The sequence below is a fragment of the Dipteris shenzhenensis genome, chromosome 22 (assembly GCF_047967505.1).
Source record: "Dipteris shenzhenensis isolate YYH24624 ecotype China chromosome 22, Dip_SZ_1.0, whole genome shotgun sequence".
Classification (NCBI taxonomy): domain Eukaryota; kingdom Viridiplantae; phylum Streptophyta; class Polypodiopsida; order Gleicheniales; family Dipteridaceae; genus Dipteris; species Dipteris shenzhenensis.
In genome coordinates, this window is record NC_141617.1 from 20,826,467 (window position 1) to 20,849,922 (window position 23,456).

At 42.4% G+C, this 23,456-nt stretch overlaps 1 pseudogene; it reads left to right on the forward strand.

The window, feature by feature from the left end:
- Window positions 1-22,403, forward strand: part of LOC147887858 (uncharacterized) — a 58,256-nt pseudogene extending 35,853 nt beyond the window's left edge.
- The last annotated feature ends 1,053 nt before the right edge of the window (window positions 22,404-23,456 follow it).

Consider the following 23,456-nt stretch of genomic DNA (forward strand, 5'->3'; position numbering starts at 1 on the left):
TCTTTTGTTGAATTTTCAATGTTACGTTGGCCCACTCCTAATTGGTTGAGAGCCTATTTTCTCTCTCTTCTAAAAGGCCCCAAAATGAGCTCCCTTTTTTCCTAATGAGGGGTGGCACATGGAGGAGCCATGCCACCTTACATTTTATAATAGCACTAAACACCCCTATCTAGGAAGGCGCATTTGATGAGAAGAGCTCCTAAGCAAAATGTAAATGACCTCAATGACATGGCACATGGGAAGATATAGCAAAAGCAAATATAACACACATAAAGATCATGTCTAGCCTAGCAATAGAAATGAGAACTAGAGCCAAGCCACACTTAGTAAAATGAGGAAATTAATAAACATCAATGACTACATGTAGTAAGACATCAACTAACTAGTTATTTGGAGATAGTGGCATGACCCACTTTTCAAAAGTACATAAGCAAGAAAATCGATCATGGGAAAAATAAAAAATTTAAAGGAGTTGAACCAATAAATAGAGATACATAGCAGATCCAAAAAAACAAGCACACAAAGTTCAATAGGAGATTAAGAATTATGAGAGAATACTAAACCTATATCCTATGCTATCATAAACTCTTCATGCAATCAACATACATTCATATTGCATGTTTTTACCCTCATTTGGAAACTTATATACTTTATAGGCACTCATGCTTCTATCGAATTTTCTAAGCTGTTAACATTTGTGTGTTATTCTCTTCTTGTGCAAGTACTATTATGGATAAAATTGTCTAAGGCAAAAGGCAATAATATGTGTGTGTATATGTATGTGTGGCAATAGTATAATAAAATATGGAGTGAATAGGGCCCAAGGTTGAGGTGGCAGGGCATGACCATGTGGCCACCTTCCATGTAAGAGGACCCATAAGGCAATGTACATAATCCATGGTAGTAACATTATAAAATGTAAGGTGGCATGGTTCCTCCATGTGCCACCCCTCCACCTAGGTGGTCCCATGCCTGCATTTAGTGAGATATGGCCCAAAGTCCATGGGAGAAGTAATATAAAATAGGTGGAGATGGATATTATATTGGGTTATTCCCTCCATATAGGATAGGCCCATGTGGGGGAGGTATAGAAGGTCCAAGAGTGCAAGTTAAATAATGTGGAAAGTAGGATGAGGTGGCAAGATTCTTTGTGCCAACCCTGCACTTGTCCTCCTAGATGTTTGAACATATTATAAAATTGGGAAGAGACCAAGGGAGTATCATAGACTTAGATATGGGAGTTGATATATGTGGAAAAATGTGGCCAAGCATTATCGCACACAATTGAGAGTGCATAACCGCCTAGCCCACGTGGGAGACTCCCACATATAGTAGATGTAATCATAGATAATTGTCATGTCAAAAGTGTGTGTTGATGGGGGAGCTACATGTAATATCATGGTGCCCTGAATCATGAAGAAATTGAATTTGAAATGCACAAGGCGTTCCTCCACTCGAATCAAGGTAGCAGATGGTCGATGACTCACCACCCTAGGAGTCATTCAGGATTTGCCCATCACTATCAATGGGTTGACCACCACCGTCAATTTCTATGTAGTGGACATTGAAGATACAGGCACGAGTTACCCAGTCATACTCGGGATACCATGGTTGAGAAAGAGTGATGCAGTGAGCTATTGGAAGATAGGACACATGTCTTTTGGTGCTTCTAAGGAGAAGATCCCGATGCAATGAGGTGCCACGAAACCAAAAGAAGAAGAGGAGCAAGACAATGATACTCTCTCATCCTTGGTGTGTGAATCAATGGAAGGATCAGATGGGGGGGAGAGAAGGAAGTTTACATGATGGGGGTGTCTCCGACCCTACCACCTGCAAAAAAGGTAATAACTAGTCCTCAACAGCTTGAATCTATGCTTTCCCTAGACCTCACTCCAAGTGAGAAAGACGAGTTCCTAGAAATGTTCAAAGATTTCCCTGACCTCTTCGCAACTGGCTACCACCACCTTCGCCATGTGACTGCCATAGAGCACAAGATAGAGCTGAAGCCTGATGTGAAGCCTGTGGCTCAGAAGTATCAGAGATTAGGGCCCATACAGACCAATGCTTTATGCTCAAAGTTACAAAAACTTGTAGAAGTTGGGTTTATTGTTCCGGTTCACAATACTAAATGGGTTTCACTAGTGGTAGTCACCCTAAAGAAAAACAACAAGAGGCGCGACTATAAGAAACTCAATGCGGCCACCAAGAGGGACCATCATCCTCTTCCCTTTCAAGACCTCATTCTTGAGAAGGTAAGTGGTCATGAGATGTATACTTTCTGTGATGGTTACTTTGGGTTTTATCAAATCAGAATTGCCGAAGAAGATGTGCTTAAAACCACATTTCCCACACCCTGGGGGACATTTGCATTCAAAGTAATGCCATTTGGCCTCACCAATGCTCCTGCTACCTTTTAAAGATTTATGCAGATGGTGTTTGCTCCTTATTTGGGGGATTTGTTGGAGGTGTTTTTAGATGATTTCTGTATATTCTCGTCACAGAAGGAGCATGTCATGAAGGTTAGATTGGCCTTCCAAAGGGTCAATGATGCGAATGGCAGTCTCAACCCTGAGAAATGCACCATTGGAGCCACTCAAGGGAGGTTACTGGGACATATTGTCTCATCCGAGGGTGTCAAGCCTGACCCCGAGAAGATAGAAGTTATGCTCAAGCTCTCCCCACCAACAACCACTGTCAATATAGTGGGATACTATTGCTGCTTCATTGATCAATATGTTGCTTTGACACGACTCATGACTATGCTATTGAAAGATGGGGTTGATTTCTCTTGGAATGAGGATTGTGATCATGGGTTTACACAAATCAAGAATGCTCTGGCTTCAGAACCCATCCTATGCAATCCAGATTGGTTAAAGACTTTCTATATCAATCTTGGGTTTGGTGAGCACACTCTGGCAAGTATTCTTCTCCAGCAAGGGGAGGATCGGTTCATGTATCCTATTTGATTTGCTTCTCGACAATTGCTCGAAACTGAATGATGCTACTCTGAGGCTGACAAGCATGCCTTGTCTTTGGTGTTCTGCATTGAGAAATTTAAGCATTATGTGGCTAGAAAGTCCTTCATTATAATCTCTAGCAATGTTCTTACAAAGCAGGTTCTTCAATCACCAAATCCCATGGGCCGGTTGGCCAAATGGTTGGCAGTTCTACAAGAATATGAATTTTCTTTCAAAATTGTAACAGGGGGTTGTTCCAACTTGAAGAATGCTTTGATTGATTGAGAGGAGTGCCTTGATGAAACCCTTGTAGCGGCCATAGAAGTTGGGGATCCATGGTATGGCAGTATCTACAGGATTCTGACTGCTTTCTCCTTTCCTCTAGAAAGTACTAGCTATGAGAGAAAGAAGATCCATAGAGATAGTAGGCACTACACCCTCTTTGATGGGGTGCTGTACCGTCAAGGCATGGATGGGGTACTAAGATGGGCCATTGATGCAAATGAAGTATCTAAGGTATTGAAGCATTATCATGATGGATTTTGTGGAGGCCACTATGCCGGTGACTATACAAATTAGAAGATTTTACATGCTAGGTACTATTGGCTGACCTTGTTCAAGGATTCACTATGTATTGCAAAACTTGTGAACCATGCCAATTCTTTGGTAGGAAGGATTTGCGTCCTAGGCAACATCACCCAGTGATGTCCATCCATCCGTTTTAGAAGTGGGGAATAGATTTTGTTGGGCCCCTACCCATGAGTGCCTGCAAAAAGAAGTATCTATTGGTAGCCACTCAATATGTCACTAAGTGGGCTAAAGCTATCGCCCTCCCCGCATCAAATAGTAAGGCAGTTTCAAATTTCATATTTGAATGTATTTGCACAAGGTTTGGAACACCCATGGAAATAGTATCTGACAATGGGAGTCCATTCTTAAATGAAGCAGTGGAGTTACTCATGGATCACATGGGTATTGATCATCACACTTTTAGCATCTATTATCCAGCATCCATGTCACAGAAGCCATATGGGCTTACAATGTCACTCATAAAATGTCTATAGGTCACACTCCTTTTGAGTTGGTGTATGGTACTGAGGCTATTTTACCACTAGAGATAGAGATTCTGGCTTTGAGATTGGCATAAGAACAGAGGATGACAGAAGATGAACATGTAGAGGCCCAGTTGGTGCAACTTGAGAAGCTAGATGAAACCCAATGCCTTGCCCTACATCAAACAGAGATTCAAAAGAATCGACAAAAGGCCCGCTTAGATGCTAAGATTCACAAGGGATGGGAAAGACACTTTGCTGAGGGGGATGTTGTGCTATGCTTTGATAACAGATTGGACCACCAAATGGATAAGAAGTTCCTTTCATTGTGGACCGGTCCATACAAAGTCATAAAGGGATGTAGCAATGGGTCTGTACAAGTTTGGGAGCTGCATGAGCCATATGGCAAGAAGGTGATCAACAAGCGTTACCTCGAGCCCTTCTTTGTGCGTGATGGACCCAGGCAAGGAAATGCTGTGCATTCCCTGCCTGGGGGGGGAACTGTTATGGATAAAATTGTCTAAGGAAAAATGCATTAATATGTGTGTGTATTTGTATGTGTGGCAATAGTATAATAAAATATGGAGTGCATAGGGCCCAAGGTTGAGGTGGCAGGGCATGACCATGTGCCACCCTTCCATGTAAGAGGACCCATAAGGCGATGTACATAATCCATGGTAGTAATATTATAAAATGTAAGGTGGCATGGTTCCTCCATGTGCCACCCCTCCACCTAGGCGGTCCCATGCCTACATTTAGTGAGATATGGCCCAAAGTCCATGGATGAAGTAATATAAAATAGGTGGAAATGGATATTATATTGGGTTATTCCCTCCATATAGGATGGGCCCATGTGGGGAGGTATAGAAGGTCCAAGAGTGCAAGTTAAATAATGGGGAAAGTAGGATGAGGTGGCAAGATTTCTTGTGCCAACCCTCCACTTGTCCTCCTAGATGTTTGAACGTATTATAAAATTGGGAAGAGACCAAGGGAGTATCATAGACTTGGGATATGGGAGTTGATATATGTGGAAAAATGTGGCCAAGCGTTATCGCACACAATTGAGAGTGTGTAACTGCCTAGCCCACATGGGAGACTCTTCCACACACATCATGCATGTGGGAGGATGCATTTATTAGGAGAAACCTTCTCTCTTGGCTATAAAAGGAGGGGGCTATTCCTTGATGAGACACACTCATTCTTGTGAAGCCACCTAGCTAGTAATTTGATTTCCCCTCTCCCTTCCTTTCAAATAAAGCATGGCCCTCTTCCCTTGATGTCTCCATCTTTGCATTCCTCCCCCCATCATGTACATGCTTCTCTTCCCCCTCTCCCTTTCCCCTTTTGCCATAGTCTCCCTCTTCATTCCCTCCCCTTCTAATCCCTTTTCCCCTCCCATGATAACGTTTCACCCTCACGTTCTCCTTTCCTCTATGGCCCTTGAGCGTCGCCATGCTTAGTGGCTAGGCTCTTGTCCTTAGTTCTTTTCTAGGTAACAGTACTCATGGAAGCTTGTTTGTAGTAAGTTGAGGGTATGATATTTCTGCATGAATACTTGCTACATGTAGGTGTTAGTCACTCTACTATTAGAGAACTAACTAAAGTATAGAAACACAAATATAATACATTTGGAGAATACATAAATGCATTTTACAACACTTTTTAAAATTCAAATAGTATAAAAACACATACTAGGTATTCAAAAGGCAAGAAACAGTAATATTATACTCTATAAATGCATTGTACAAAGAGTAGCATGATAATCAAATTGGATAAAAAAGATTGAGGCATCATCTCAACTATATTGTAGGCCATAAACAAGCATGTGGTTGAGTGTTAAATCTTTCCAATCAACTATTCATCTCATCCAATGTCATTCTATTTTGCTTTTCCACAAACATGTAGTTAGTCACATGGAATACACATGCTGCAACTTGTCATTCCATACCCGACTGTTTTATGTAATTTTCCTCGAAATAGCATTGCTTACACTCCTTGAAGAAAGTATTAAGCTCTTTAGTCATATATCCCATGGCATGCACATTTGATTCATTACTATAAGCATTATTGTTCTTATGGTATATTATTGCCAGGGCCGAAGTCTATTGTGTCTTATTTCCATAGCCTTCTTAATCTTATAAGTCACATCAACCATATCTAGAGTGCACTTCACAAAATTGACTTCTCTTGATTCAGCAGATTGAAGCAATAGTCCCCAATGAATGATGCCCACCTAGGAACAATGATCCTTGGTAAAATCTAGCATCACATTTAAAGGATATAGACTCGATGTAGATCACAATGTATAATTGTTGCTTGGTGTATAGTTGCTAATGGATCAACCTTTGCATGTATGATGTTTGGGGTAGCTTGGACACAATGGCATTAATGTAGTAAGCTCTGCATCACCTAGCATTAGATTTGGTTCTCCCTAGTTGTATCATTTCCTTTCAAGCATATCACTTGCATTTTGAACATTTGTTTCTCCATTCCTCAAGAATAATTTTGAGTCATGCAAGGTTACACATGATAATCAGGGGTATATAAGATAGCATGGAGGATTTGTCATTAAACAAGTCAACAGTATACATCTTAATGGTACTTATATTGAAAAGAGGTTAAAAGCACACAAAAAATAGGATTTTGGACCCCTAAAAGCTCCCTAAAAGAGATGCTTTTATGTCATGTTGCACTACTAAAGTAACCAAAAAACCTTGAGTTGCCGCATTATCTCAGTAGGTGTAAGACTCTTCGATGGGTTTTCTTCCATCATCTTATGACAACCGTGTGTCAAAATGGCACGCAAAAGTGCACTATTAAGTATGCGAATACCCAAAGTGAAATAATTACTAGAATCAAAGAAAGACCTCACCATTTTGGTGATAATCTAGCCAAGGGCAAGCATGTAGGATTTTCTCTTGATTTTCTATAATATTTCTCTTATTTTGCAAAAACTTATAACTCTTGTGCAAGCCAGTGTTTTAGAGCATGGTATTTGATGTCTTTCTCAAAATGGCAAATTTGTTTGTGCTGAATCTTCACTCAATCTTCATCACTCTCATCTTGGAATCACTTCATTTTTTTGAAGGGTTCTCTGTGTTCCTCTGAAATGTCTTGTGCTATTCCCCAACCAATGATTCCAACTCAACATGCACATTTCAGGTAAAATCTAGTAAGATGTTGCCCGGATGCAAGTTTATATGGAACCATTAGGGAGTCATGCAAGCATGTTACTCTAACCAAGAGAGCATGGATTAAAAATGGTGCACATTGGCATAGAAGAATTTAAGAATTTGCATCATCTCCTAAGCCTTTTATTACATCCTCTAGCTTTCCTTCTTCTTGCACTCTCTTCTCTCCTCCTCCCTTCAAGTGTGTATCAATGTAATGCCTAAAGGACTCTTCATTAAATGAAAACTAGCCCGCCATTAAAGTATGATGTGATGGTCCAGAGAGGATCCTCTCGAGTAGCAGCAATAACTCATATGAGGATAGGGTGTGCTATTTGTATGATAACCTCTCTTCGTGCTTCTCATAGCTAGAGCACTGGCATTGCCCTTATATTGCTTGCCAACATGATCACATGTGCTGTAAGAAACTAGAACAACATATGAGATGGACACGATAGATAGTTCTAATGTTCCAAATCCAATCAGAAAGATCTCCTGCTCTATGATGAATGTGACAAAAGGAACATTTATTATGTGAGTAGATCATGCTATAGCTTTTGCATATCATTTTCCAAGCACACTTTCTTTTAAGACTATCATGCCTTCTTTTTTATTTTTCTTAGCTTGCTGCTCTACCATGATCCCAAACTTTAAGGCTAGCATCTTCTCCCAACTCTCAACTCTAAGGTTCTTATCAAATCATAGGACCTTACTTTTATGCACATCCTAGAATGCTCGGGGTGGTCATTATGTATAGACCCTATATATCATGTGTGTTTAAGCATAACCCTTATCTGTAAATTTATCTTTAATAAAACATACCCTTTTTATATTCAATATGTAAATAACCCCTTTATATGATACCCTTATTTATGTTTAAAATGAGTAAAAATTGGATTTTAAAAACTCCTATTAAACCAACATGCTATGCTTACATATCTATGAGTGGCCCCCCCAAGCCAAAATGCATCCCATCATTCCATTTGCAATGCACTGACATCATTAGCAAACCTTGATCTAGTAGCACACATTTTATTAGATCATCTGTGGACACTGCCAATTTGGGATTCAACCCAAAGCAATGCATTTGAAGGGGCAAATTGATGTGTGTGTGTGCGCCTATGGGATTGGAGTCATATGCAAGAAGTGTGTGAGTGTAGGTGTGCTAGAAGGTTCTAGTTAGGTGTGTCAGGTTGATGTGATGAGTGAGTGATCATAGGAGGTGATTGATTGAGATAATCAAGGAGATGATTGTGGATCTAGGATCTACCTACATGGAGGAAGTTGCCTATATATGTAACCACTCTATGAATAAATAGCTACATTTGTGTCTCATTGTTTCTACATGGACTTACACATGGTATCAGAGCTTGGTTAGAATCTAAGTGCCAAGAATGAGATTCTTAGAAGATTCCAACTAGATTCCCCCTTCTTCTCAAATGCCTCCATGTCTTCCCTTCTTCTACCTTGATCTTTGACAGCTCTGTTCTCTCCATCCACACAATATCTTGAGAAGCCCTTTCAGCCAAACGTTCCCTGCTTCTAGGCAACCCTTTTGATTGGTGGGATCTCTGAAATATGTCACCATGAAGAGGCATTGTCTCTCTGAGTATTCCGTGCCACTTTGACAATGCTGCTCATCTAAATCAACAATCTTGTAATTCCTCTCAGAGGAAGCTGGGCGACACCAAGTGCTATTCAAAGCACAAATTTGAAGGCAAATGCTTTAGTAATTGAGACGTATAGATGAAAAAATCAATCAACATTGGAGCTTGTGGCTATGGTGACTTGACATGACATTTCACCCAAGCTTGGTACTGGGACTTCTCTAGTCCTATATCTTTCATTGTGCAACAAAAGCCCTCAAAGATTTGCTCTCATCTGGTCGAATTTCATCCTCCAAGTTTACATGTACTCTGCAAAGCATTTCTAATATATTTTTTGGAGTTTTTATGCTACACTAAATGCTTGAGGAGTAAAACACTCAGCTCAAAGATTATTATTCCAAAAATCAGTTCAAAGTATATCATTTCAGTTTAGAGAATGTTAGTTCAATTGGTGCTAATCTCTTTACAACATGCCAACCTCAAGTTCTCAAAGCTCTTCCAAAATCAAGAACACTACAAAGACAAAGTACAAGCTGAAGAAGACTCTAGTTAAGAGGTTGTGGGAGAAGCCAACTGGTTATGATTATGCCAAACAATTAGGTTTTTTAGAATTCTTATCTTGCAATTTGCATCTATATGGTGAAGGTGATTTTTTTATTCAGAAAGATTGACCTTTTGTAAAGGGATTAGACATAGCCATTAATTTGGTAAGACCTTCCTAAATGGCTTCCAAATTGAAAATAGATAAGTTTGAAGGAGAGGGGTTCCACACTTGGCAAACAAAACTAAAGTTTATTCTCATGAAAAAGGGAATATGGAAGGTAGAAAATGGCAAAGAAACTAAACCTACAACTAGAGAAGGAGAAGCTTCATGGCTTCCATTAGATGAAAAAGCTCTTGCTATAATTGCTCTTAGTCTGAGTGATTCCTATATTCATCACATTGATAGATGTGAGACTGCTGCTCATGCTGCATGGACTCATCTTGAGCATGTGTTTGGAGCACAAGGAAGATGCTCTAAGTATAGATTGCTTATCAAGTTCTTTGACTTAAAATTGGATAGGGGGGAGTCCATCTCTTCACATCTAAATTCAATGAAGAGCATTTTGCCACAATTATCTGGCATCAAGTTTAATCTTGATGAAGATATTGTAATTGCCATTTTACTTAGAAGTCTCACTCAAGAATATGGCACTATTATAACCACACTCACCAATATGCCAGAGATAAGTCTGGTAGAAATTGAAGTATCACTCTTGGAGTAGGAGAGAAGGATCAAACAAAGAAGGGGCATATTTGGCCAGAAGCAACCTAAGCAACTTCAAGGGAAAGAGAAAAATGAAATGTAACTTTTATGGCAAACCTGGACACTTTGAAAAGGAATGTTATGCCAAAAAGAGATGTTCAGCCAATCTTGTTGAGGAAGCAGAGAATGTCAAAACTCAAGCTCTCACTACTTACAACACCCAAGTCAAATCTGACAACGGCATGCACACTACCTGTGCGAAAGTGAGGTAGTTGATAGAGCGAGCGAGAAAAAGCGAGCGGGCCCAAAAAAGTGAGCGATCTTTTCCACAATCCCTTATAGAGGTAGCCAACATAGATTTGTGAAATCCACTATTTGGGAAGAATCTCCAAAATGAAGCTTAACCTACTTTCCATATTTGGGAGAGTAAAGCAAGTTGATAATAGATTATAATTATCTTAATAATGTAACTTGGACTTGGTAGCATAGGAGAGACTAAAGCAACTAACACTTTTCCAACAACTCAATTCTCATATCGTTCAGTGAGTCTATTGACAATGAATTGCACAATTTATTGATATTTCATAGTCCCTCATATGGCTACAAGTTGTATATTCATGCCTATGAGTCTCACTATATATGCATGTCCTAGTTCATTGCTATGTCAAAAGCTTTTATTGAGTTGCTTTCTCAGGCGGTGGCTCTGATTTTAAAGGAGCTGGATTTGTAAGGTATAATTCGATAATCCTTGTTTGGACTTGTTCAAATTCATTAAAGTGTTCGGCTTTGGCTTTTATGCAATTTTCTCCAGCTTTCTTGCGGGATCTTCTGCTGTTATTCAACTTTGGAGGTTCAACTTTTAGGATTTCGACTGCCATTAGGGCATGCATAATGGCTATCATTATCAAAGATTTGATCTTCAATTTCAGCATTCTCAGCCTCTATTTCAAGGTCCCAAGGAAAATCTAACTCATCAGTTGTATGGGTACCTTCTTCAGGTTCATTATCCCACTTGAGGTCAGCCATAAAGAATGGCATCTCTAGATCGATTGGTTCTTCATGTGTGAGTGGAGGATCTACTTGTAGCACCTTAGCATCTATCTATGAGAAGATGGGGTCTAATGAATGGCAGTTGTTGATGGTTGCCAATGTTTGTATCCAGTTATTGACATTGCTTTGTGAATCGCCCACTATGGCATGCTGTTGCAAGGGAGCTGATTTGCTTGAGATTGTCATTGAAGATGTGTCATCCAATGCTCTAGGCACAATTGGTTTTATAGCTCCTGTCCCCACATTCACCCTGACTGCAGTGTTGCAATTCTGGATTGTCAGTCTATCAGTTCCCTAGTCATGGAGGACTGATGCTTCCCGTATCCAAGGATGTCCTAGTAAGATTTGATAGGATTTTTTGGGGAGATCCAAGATTGTGAATTGAAGGGAAAAGTGGACTCTTGCAATCTTTGTGGACATGCCATTTACTATTCCCAAGGGTTTTGCCCATGAATCATCAGCAAGGCATATGTTGAAATTAGCCTTTTGCATTGGTGGGAGACCCCATTCTTCATAGAGCTCCTTTGATAGGACATTTACACCTGCTCCACCATCCACTATTATGCCTTGTGGATCAAAGGCATAGTAATGTTGCATATGTCATCTCTCTCACCCATTTGCATAGGGATATCTTCAATGTCGTTCATAGGTGGAGGGGGATTTGTGAGTTCAATCCATCCTTTGAAACTCTCCTAGAGATTGGGACAATTATGTAGGAGGATTCTGATGGGAATTGACATAGGGCAACTCAGGATGCTAGAGAGTGTGGCTCCTTCAAGTTGACGTGGCGGTACATTATGTTGTGGAGTCTGTTGTTGGAACAGAGGCTCACATACAGTATTAATACTCTATGGGGCCAAGTCATGGATTGGGTCTTGAGCTTGTTTCTTAGCCTCAAATTGAGCTTGTTTCTCAGTCTCAAATTGAGCTTATTCCTTTTGTACCCATTGTTGAAGTGCCTGAAAGCAAGCCTTCTCCACCTCTACATTTGGGTATGGAGCTTCCTTTATTTGAGGCTCGGGAGTTGATGTGGATGAGCTCGGTTACTCAATGCTTGGTGGAGGTGGAGGCACTTATGATTTCTTTTTAAGAAGTCGCTTTGGTTGGATTAGAATGTTAGGGTCCTTGGTGGCCTCTTTCTATTGGCATGTAATTACATTTATAGGTTGTGATATTATACTTGCCGGACCCAGACTTTGATGGTCCACCCCAATGATGCCAATTGGGATGTCAGGCTTAAGCTATGTTTGTTCTGGGCCTTTATTTTTCATGGGACAATCCATACATGCATGTCCTATGCCACAATCTCTACAGAGGGGTTGGAAAGTAGTTGGGCTACCATGATGAGGGCACTCTGTGATCCAATGATTTTTGCCACAACCGTAGCACTTGATTGGTGCTCGATATGTGTTGGGACATACTTGATTTGCATAAACTAGTATTAGACCCTCTGCACCTTCTACATAGTACACTGGGTACTCTGTTTTATACTCAAATGACAAGTCTATTTCCTTGGCTTGTAATTGATGTATGGAACTGCCTGAGGAGCTAGATTTGGTGCTCTTGGATATGGTCGTGGATTCAGATTCCTAAGTAGTTGTGGGACGTGTCCGAATGGGAACATGATTTAGTCTCGGAGCTGGGGGCACTTGTGCAAGTGCGATTGTGGGAGCGAGAGCATCTTGTAGCCTCTCCGTTTGAAAGCATCGTTTAAATTATGTTTAAAGTAGGTCCCATGTGGCTCGCTCTTCCACTAGAAGGTCTAGGTACCATTCAGACGCTTCATCAGTTAAGGCCATGGGAAACCAAGCCACCTTGGTTTCATGGGATTGATCTCCACCTACTCGGCATACGGCATCAAAATGCTGGAGGAATCGGGTTGGATCTCCCCTACCATTATATTTGGGAAGTTCCAGTTTTCCCAAGGGGCAGCGTCTTGTGGGGGTTAAAGGTCACTGTGCCTTAACCCCAGTTATGTACAATACTCAAACACATATATAAATGAATGAAAAAGAAGATTAGGGTGGTTCTGCACCCACCAAACTTGTGTGGCTCTCTGTCTCTCTCTCTCCTTCTTTCGTTCTTGCTTCCGTTGAGAGCACTCTCAACTGGTATCAGAGCTCGGGTGATCTAGCTGAGCGTGCGTGAATACTTGGAAGCTCAGCAACTCTGTGGGAGGAAGGAGAAGCTTTGTGGGAAGCTTTGTGGGTGACTTTACTTGCATCCGAGTGTGCAGAGACCTTGGAGGAACCTTTGGAAAAGTCACTTTGGCTTTACGAAGTGGTTTTGAGAGCCTGTTAAGAGCTTTCAAAGAAAAAGTCGTTTTTTGAGCTTTTCCCTGTTCCGTTCGATGACAGAGACTCCGTATTGATTTTTAGAGGCAACTATTGCTTGCTTTTTGGTGTCCACATTACTTCAGGAGCCTGGAACCTTTATTCTTGAATCCGGGATCATTTCAGTGGATTTCTGACTCACAGTGTCAGTTTCTGCGTTTTTTTCCCGGGTGTTGGAACTCAAGTTTGGAGCAACCATTTGCAGATCTGTCAGTCCGGTGGACTCAGGAGGTCCTAAAACTTCTATGTTGCTCATCATTCGCACTCCGGTGGAGTTTACAGATAGCTCTGTTTCAAAAAACGTTTTTCAGTTTGTGTTGATTGAGACCACGGTTTCCAAAACCGTCTGTCCCATTGCATTCCGGACGCCCAAAACCCCTACCTATCAGTTCTTGCATGATTCGGTGGAGGATTTTCAGAGTTATAAATCTCTGTGTATTCGATTTCGTCTCTCTGTTATGCATTTTTCATACTAAGGTTTTGAAACCTTAGATTTATGCCACATGGCAGTGGATAAGTGTTGACTCCCTTTTCTCACTCATCGGTTGGGATTTTGGAGTTCTGGCAGAAGAGAGATATTTGCAGATTTTCTTGCTGAGTCCGATTATGCAATGGCGCCCATGTTTTGAGGCATCTCAGGTTCTATTTTCAGTAGCGGTCATTACCGTGGGACTATGATTTCTTGAGCATACCTTATGCAGATCACTCTGGTTGCAGTAGTTTGAGCAGTGTGCGCTCATTTGTGGTATGCATTGGGTTGCAGTGGATGATTTATAGGCCATTTGGATGCATTGCGGTCCTTGTTGGATGCGCTGATAGGCCCAAATTGCCTTGTGGGATGCTATTTTTTATGGACGCTTTGCACATGGATGCTATTTTATGCTGAGGGACAGCTTTGACACATTGTTGGTGATGCACTGATAGTGCTATGCTCTCTTGGATGAGATATAATTGATGCATATGCTAGTGGACGGTGTTTATGCTTGAGTCATTTGGCACTTATTGGCATTTTCTTTTGGGCCAGATTTGCTCATATGGATGCATAGTATATGCACATGAGTCAGATGCTTTGAGTTTTGAGTTTTGGTGATATTTCACTCTATTGTGGCATACACATTTGGGTGCACTTGGTATTTGGTGTGATTCTCTCTTGCAGGCACTAGCATTTGGGAATTTGCTTTATTTGCATCATGGCATCCTCTTCCATGCCTGAAAAGGAGTTTTTCAGCATTAAAAAGTTTGATGGGACAAACTTCTCTTTGTGGAAAGAACAGATAAGGGATGTGCTTATTCAAAAGAAGCAGATTAAACCCTTGGCAGGGATTGAAGCTAAGCCTGCAAATATGTCTGAGGATGATTGGAATGAGTTGGATGCATTAGCAAAGTCTACTATTAGACTTCATCTTGCAGAGTCAGTTTATTTCACAGTAGTAAATGAGCAGACTACGGAAGATTTGTGGAAGAAACTGTGTGCCACTTATGAGAAGGAAACTGCCTCTAATAAAGTTTACCTCATGAAGAGGTTGTTTGAGCTGCAAATGAAGGAAGGGGTCTCCATTGCTTCTCACTTGAATGAATTCAATATTATTTTCAGCCAGCTTCAGGCTCAGAAAATGAATTTTGATGCGGAGACTAAGGCAATATTTCTCTTATGTTCATTGCCATCCTCATGGGATACCTTCCGTACAGCTGTCAGTAACTCTGCACCTGGTGGAATACTGAAATTTGATGATGTTGTGGGTAGCTTGTTGGCCGAGGAGATTAGACGGAAGTCTATGGATGGCAACAAGCAGGATGCAGCCTTAAATATGCAAAGGGGCAGATCACAGTTCAGGGGGAAGTCCCAAGAAAGAGGAAAGTCTCGTAGCAAATCCAAGGCACGGAACATTGAGTGTTACCATTGTGGCAAGAAGGGCCATATGAAAAAGGATTGCTACAAGCTGAAAAGAGAGCAAAGGGATAAGAAAAAGAATGCAAATTGGGGTGCAAATCAAAAGGAAGAGAGTCCAAGGGAGGACAAAGGAAAAGTGAAGATCGAGGAGATCAATGCAGTCACACATGATAGTGACAATGATGTTCTCTTCATGTCTACTTTATCTACAGAGTTGCTTACAACTTCAGATGATGCATATTCCCAGGATTGGATTTTGGATTCTGGTGCTTCATTCCATGTTACTCCCCATAGGGAATGGTTATCCACTTATGACAGTGGAAAGACAAGTTGTGTGCATCTTGGAAATGACTATGCATGTGACATAGTGGGAGCAGGTGACATAAAGTTTTCTTTTGCAAATGGGTCTGCATTTGTTTTGAAACATGTGAGACATGTGCCTAAGTTGACCAAGAGTCTTATTTCAGTGGGTCAGCTAGATGATGCTGGTTTTCACACCACTTTTGGCTTTCAAAGTTGGAAAATTCAAAAGGGCTCTATGCTTTTGGCTAGGGGTGCCAAGTGTGGGACTTTGTATTCCTTACATGTATCAGGGGTATTTGATCATGTTGTTGCAATAACCGAGCAGCCAAGCACTTCTTTGTGGCATTGCAGGTTGGGGCACATGAGCCAGAATGGAATGAAACTCTTATGCCGTTTGGGTTATGTACCGCATTTGAGTTTCTCTGATTTTGAATTTTGTGAGCATTGTCTCTATGGAAAGCAGACTAAATCAGCCCATAAAAGAAGGGGAAAGAAAGAGTTTGAAATGCTTGATTTGGTGCATTCAGACGTATGTGGTCCCATGCCTACACGGTCATTAGGCGGGGCCGAATACTATGTGACATTCATTGATGATGCAACTAGGAAAGTGTGGGCTTATGCTATAGCTCGGAAGAGTGATGTATTCCAGGTATTTCAGAAATGGCTGGCCTTGGTTGAGAATCAGTCAGGTAGAATGCTTAAATGCCTACGGACTGACAATGGTGGAGAGTATCTCTCTCATGACTTTCAGCATTTCTGTGATACACGTGGGATTAAGAGGGAGCTCACATCCCCTCGTACTCCAGAGCAAAATCCAGTTGCAGAAAAGATGAACCGTACCATTCAAGAAAGGTTGCAATGCATGCTTTCTAATGCAAGTCTTTCTGGTGGTTTTTGGGCTGAGGCAATGAAGACTGCAGTGCATGTGATCAATAGATCACCTAGTAAGAGTTTGGATGGTGGTATTCCTGAAGAGGCATGGAGTGGAAAGAAGCCCTCTTACTCTCATTTGCGTATATTTGGGTGTGAGGCATATGCACATGTGCCAAAAGAGCTTCGAAAGAAGCTAGATCCTAAGTCTAGGAAATGCATCTTTCTAGGTTATGGTGAAAGTGGAGAGATGGGCTATCGTCTCTGGGATCCAGAAGCAAAGAAGATCATACGCAGCCATGATGTGGTCTTCAATGAGAAGAAGATGCATAAGGCACCCATGAGGGATGTGGAAATGAGGAGAATCACTTTCCAAGATGTGAATCCACCTGCATATGTTGATAGACAGCAAGCTGTCCATGCACCAAATGTGCAAGAAATGGTACCACCAAGTACTCCTACAGTCAAGGGTAGATGATGGATCATCTATTGGTGGAAATGATGAGCCAAATGTGGCTGATATGCAAGTGGGACAGCAAGCTGAAATGCCCTTGAGAAGATCATCTAGAGTGTCTAGACTGCCTGATAGGTTTGTTCCAGGGGTAGACTATGTGATGCTTACTGATTGCGGGGAGCCTTCTTGCTACAGAGAGGCTATGATGCGTGAGGATCAACGCAAGTGGGAGTATGCTATGCAATCAGAGATGAGTTCACTTATGAAGAATAAGACTTGGGACTTGGTTTCTTTGCCACATGGAAAGAAAGCATTGCCATGTAAATGGGTCTACAAAATGAAGGTCACAGGTGATGATGTGCCTAGGTACAAGGCCCGTTTGGTTGCTAAAGGGTTCAAGCAAGAGAAGGGTGTGGACTTTGATGAGATATTCTCTCCGGTTGTGAAGATGACCACACTTAGATGCATGCTTGGACTAATGGCATCAGAGGATATGGAGCTTATGCAAATGGATGTCAAGACAGCTTTCTTGCATGGGGATTTGCATGAGGAAATTTACATGGTGCAGCCGGAAGGCTTTGAAGAAAAGGGCAAAGAGCATTTAGTTTGCAAGCTGAAAAAGAGTCTCTATGGTCTTAAGCAAGCACCTAGAGAATGGTATCAGAAGTTTGATGCTTTCATTCGGTCCCAGGGTTTTAGAAGGAGTGAAATTGATCACTGCCTCTACACTAAAAGGGCTAAGGATAATAGCTTGATAATCTTGGCACTATATGTGGATGATATGCTATTGGCTAGAAAGAATACTTATGAGCTAGATGCATTAAAGGCCAAGTTGCATGAGGCCTTTGATATGAAGGATTTGGGATTTGCAGGTCATATTCTTGGTATGCGCATCACGCGTGATCAGAGTAGGAAACTCCTTTGGCTTTCACAAAAAGAGTATATTACAAAAGTATTGCAGCGTTTCAATATGGAGGGGGGGAAGGCAGTGAGTACTCCATTGCCTCCATATGTGAAACCGAGTCATACAGATAGTCCCAAATCAGAAGAGGAGAGGGCCATGATGGCTAAGGTTCCTTATGCATCAGCGGTCGGGAGTCTTATGTATGCTATGATAGCTACTAGACCAGACATTGCATTTGCAGTGGGAGTTGTTAGCCGGTATATGGCTAATCCAGGAAAGAGGCATTGGGAGGCAGTTAAGTGCATCATGAGGTACATGAAGGGTACCAAGGAGATGTGCATTTGCTTTGGTAAAGGAGACATGCGTGTACTTGGGTACACAGATTCAAACTATGCAGGGCATGTGGATAGTAGGAGATCCACTTCTGGTTATGTGTTCACCTTTGCAGGTGGTGCAGTGTCGTGGATGTCTCATGCACAGAAGTGCGTGGCTTTGTCTACCACAGAGGCTGAGTATGTTGCAGCCACAGAGGGTTGCAAGGAGGCTATATGGCTTGATCGGCTAGTGGGAGATTTGGGGATTCATACAGGTGTACCGACATTGCATAGTGATTCCATGAGTGCTATTCAGCTAGCACGGAATCCGGTCTTTCATGCAAAGACCAAACACATTGAGGTCAGGTACCATTTCATCAGGGAGGTACTTGAGGACAAGTGCATAGAGCTTGTCAAGGTTCATACAGATGATAACCCTGCAGATATGCTGACGAAGAGTCTACCTAGTCAGCGGTTTGAGTATTGTCGTGTATTGATGGGCATTGGATAGTATGCTCACGGGTTGTTCTCCCTTAAAGGCACATTGTCCTTTAAGTGGGAGGTTGTGGGGGTTAAAGGTCACTGTGCCTTAACCCCAGTTATGTACAATACTCAAACACATATATAAATGAATGAAAAAGAAGATTAGGGTGGTTCTGCACCCACCAAACTTGTGTGGCTCTCTATTTCTCTCTCTCCTTCTTTCGTTCTTGCTTCCGTTGAGAGCACTCTCACGTCTGCCTTGATTGTTATTATTTCTCGATTAAAGAAATTGTCAGCCTCTGCATCAAGGTCGATATCCCCATCATTGTCGCGATGGCGTCCAACCATGTTGGGGCATGGAGGATTTAAAGGGAGTGATTGAATCTCAAGGAGGGATTCGGGGTAGAGAATTATCAAGGGCGGTGGTTGTAGCGGAGTTGTATGTGGATTTGACGAGCGTTGGAGTCAGAGATGTTGGCTAGAACGTAGCTACTGTGGGGGTTAAAGGTCACTGTGCCTTTACCTCGGTTATGAACAATACTCAAACACATATATAAATTAATGAAAAAGAAGATTAGGGTGTTTTGCACCCACCAAAACTTGTGCGGCTCTCTATTTCTCTCTCTCCCTCTTCTGTTCTTGCTTCCGTTGAGAGCACTCTCAACTGGTATCAGAGCCCGGGTGATCTAGCTGAGCATGTGTGAATACTTGAAGCTCAGTAGCTCTGTGGGAGGAAGGAGAAGCTCTGTGGGAAGCTTTGAGGGTGACTTTACTTACATCCAAGTGTGCAGAGACCTTGGAGGAACCTTTAGAAAAGTCACTTTGGTTTTGCGAAGTGGTTTTGAGAGCCTATTAAGTGTTTTCAAAGAAAAAGTCATTTTTTGAGCTTTTCCCTGTTCCGTTTGATGACAGAGACTCCATAATATTGACTTGTAGAGGCAACTATTGCTTGCTTTTGGTGTCCACTTCACTTCAGGAGCTTGGAAACACCTTCATTCTTGAATCTGGGATCATTTCATTGGATTTCTGACTCACTGTGTCAGTTTCTACGTTTTTCTGCCCGGGTATTGGAACTCAAGTTTGGAGCAACCATTTGTAGATCTGTCAATTCCAGTGGACTCAGGAGGTCCTAAAACTTCTATGTTGCTCATCATTTGCACTCTAGTGGAGTTTACAAATACCTCTGTTTCCAAAAGCGTTTTTCAGTCTGTGTGTTGGACCCAATGATTGAGACCATAGTTTCCAAAACCATCAGTCCCATTGCGTTTCAGATGCCCAAAAACACCTACTTGTCAGTTCTTACATGATTTGATGGAGGATTTTCAGAGTTATAGATCTCTGTGTATTCGATTTCGTCTATCTATTATGCATTTTTCATTCTAAGGTTTTGAAACCTTAGATTTATGCCACATGGCAGTGGATAAGTGTTGACTCCCATTTCTCACTCATCGGTTGGAATTTTGGAGTTCTGACAGAAGAGAGATATTTGCAGATTTTCTTGCTGAGTCCGATTATGCAATGGCGCCCATGTTTTGAGGCATCTCAAGTTCTATTTTCAGTAGCGGTCATTACCGTGGGACTATGATTTCTTGAGCATACCTTATGCAGATCACTCTGGTTGCAGTTTGAGCAGTGTTGTGCGCTCATTCATGGTGTGCATTGGGTTGTAGTGGATGATTTATAGGCCATTTGGATGCATTGCAGTCCTTATTGGATGCACTGATAGGCCCAAATTGCCTTGTGGGATGCTATTTTTATGGACGCTTTACACATGGATGCTATTTTATGCTGAGGGATAGCTTTGACACATTGCAAGTGATGCACTGATAGTGCTATGCTCTCTTGGATGAGATATTATTAATGCATATGCCAGTGGACGGTGTTTATGCCTGAACCATTTGGCACCATCTGGTGCTGAGGCTGTGGGGTGGAATTATCGAGCCTTCCTTGATGGCGCTAGCAAGAAAGTACAATCAAGAGAAGATGATCTGCCACAAGTGTTATGCACGTCTGCATCCACGAGCTGTAGATTGCTGGAAGAAGAAATGTGGACATAGTAACCAGCATCGGCCCTTCAGCTGCATCAAGCGACGCAGTAGCCCCAAATGTCTCCGACCTGCAACAGTAGACAACGACCTCGCAAGATAACCTCGCAGCAATGCCAGTCCTGACAGCCAGCACCTATGCTCCCTATGACCTAACAAGCAAGCACCTACACGTGAGCTGCAAGTCATGAGAGAGAGAGAGAGAGAGAGAGAGAGAGAGAGAGAGAGAGAGAGAGAGAGGGGGGGGAAGAGAGAGAGAGAGGGGGAAAAGAGAGAGAGAGAGAGAGAGAGAGAGAGAGAGAGAGAGAGAGAGAGAAGAGGGAGGGGGAGGGAGGGATTGGGGGGGGTGGGAATGGGGGGAGGGAAGGGGGTGGTGAAGGGGGTGAGGTAGTAGTGGAGGGGGTGGTGGTGGAGATGGAGGGGGGGGAAGGGGGAGGGGGTGGTGGTGGAGGGGGGGGTTGGTGGTGGTGGAAGGGGATGGTGGAGATGGAGGGGGGGAGGGGGGAGGGGGTGGTGGAGATGGAGGGGGGTGGGGGGCGAGAAGAAAGAGGTGGTGGAAATGGGAGGCATGGAGAAAAGGGGGGTTGTGGTGGAGGGGGAGGGGTGTGTTGAGAGTTGTGGTGCCATGAGCACTTGTAGAGCAAAGGTATGAGTAAAGAGAAAGCTGCCACATGGCATGGAGGAGATATCCCACATGTGAGCAAGCATATGGATGTAAGTACCCTCACCTATAAAAGGGAGGTTCATTTGAAGTAATATAAAATCAAGCACTTTGCACTATCTCAAGATTCTCTTTATGAGTCCAAGCTAATCTATCTTGGAACCTAATTGACTTGAGCTACATGTCATGAGCACTCATCTCATCATGTCTCCACATAGGTTCGATCCACTTTAGAGTGCTCCATAGATCCTGAGGCGCACATGTTTTGTCATGGTATCAGAGCTTAGGTATAGTCTCCTAGATTAGTTTTAGATACTCCTTAGGAGCTCATGTTTTTCTCCTAGGTTAGCTTCCCTAGTGAGAGATTTTCTTAGTATTAAAGATTTTTTTTTTGCAATATTCACTGAGAAGTCTGTGAGTTCAAGATAGAGAGAGATCAGTTTTTTGTTCTAAGGAGAAAGACTCCCATGGCAAAAGCAACCACTGCAACTTCTGCTTGTAGTCCTCCATAGCTTGTAAAAATTCTTTAATGGCAGACAACTCCTTCATCGAGGTCTCGTTCTAAGCAACATTTCGTTTGTTGCATTCTCTGTGAGAGACTGGGCACCTTTACGGGTCTTCTTGAGATAAGCCTCTCCAAAACTGACAAAACCATCACCCTCGAGGTCGAGAGCAGCGATACTATTGACAACGTCAAAACCAAAATCTAGGACAAAGAATGGATTCCTCTTGACCAACAACGTCTCATAGTTGCAGGCAAGCAATTGGAGGATGGCCGCACTCTGGCAGATTATAACATATTCAGAAAGAGTCTACACTCCATCTGGTGCTGAGGCTGTGGTGTGGAATTATCGAGCCTTCCCTGATGGCACTAGCAAGAAAGTACAATCAGGAGAAGATGATCTACCGCAAGTGTTATGCACGTCTGCATCCACGAGCAGTAAATTGCCGGAAGAAGAAATGTGGACATAGCAACCAGCATCGGCCCTTTAGCCGCATCAAGCAACACATCAGCCCCAAATGTCTCCAACGTGCAATAGCAGACAACGACCTTGCAAGATAACCTCGCAACAACGCCAATCCTGACAACCAACACCTATGCTCCCTATGACCTAACAAGCAAGCACCTACGCATGAGCTACAAGGCAGCTCCTACACCGACTACAAGGCTCAAAGCTCTCCTCTCTACAAGCCTCTCCAGCGGCTCCTATGACAGAGGCAAAACATGCCATTGAGCCAAGCTCCCAGTGCAATCAACAGCTCCCATGATGGACGACATTGCTCATAGATGACATCAACCCACGAGCTTCATCGCTCCATTGCCACGCCATTCCGTCGAGCTCTTGCCGTCATTGCTTCTCTCCATGGAAGCTTCAACCTAAGGTTTAGCTAGAACCAAGGATCATCACCACAATTGCAATTGCAACCTATAGAGGACCTATTGTGTGCAGACCTGGATATGAAAGATGTCCTGGAACAAGAGAGGGAATTTGAGGAGAAAATGATGTACGTAACACGCATGCAAGAAGATGCCATGGAGACGGTGCTCCTAGGCACCGATGGGAGCTCCAAGCTCGTGAAGATAAGCACACTTCTAGAAGAGGAATTTAGAAAGGAATTGGTGTCACTACCGACTAAGTTTGTGGACATGCTTTCATGGGACTATTCCAATATGCAGTGTCACTACCGACTAAGTTTGTGGACATGCTTTCATGGGACTATTCCAATATGCAAGGGCTGGACCCGAAGTTTTACCAAGATTGGGTTAACCTGAAGAAGGACACAATGCCCACCAAAATGCACCATTGCCGCATGAATATGCATGTGGCTAAGCAGGTCAAGATGGAGAGGCTACTATAGGTGGGATTCATTGCACCAATCAAGGATCCAAAGTGGACTTCTCCAATTGTGATTGTGCCCAAGAAAAACAAGAAGCTATTGATTCTTGTGGATTACCACAAACTAAATGTAGCTAGAGTGCCAAACCCATTTCCACTCCCATATATGGATTCCATGCTAGATGAAGTGGTAGGGCATGAGGTCTACTCATTTTTGGATGGGTACAATGGATACAATTAATTCAGATGGTGCTAGAGGACCTTTCATTATGGCCTGG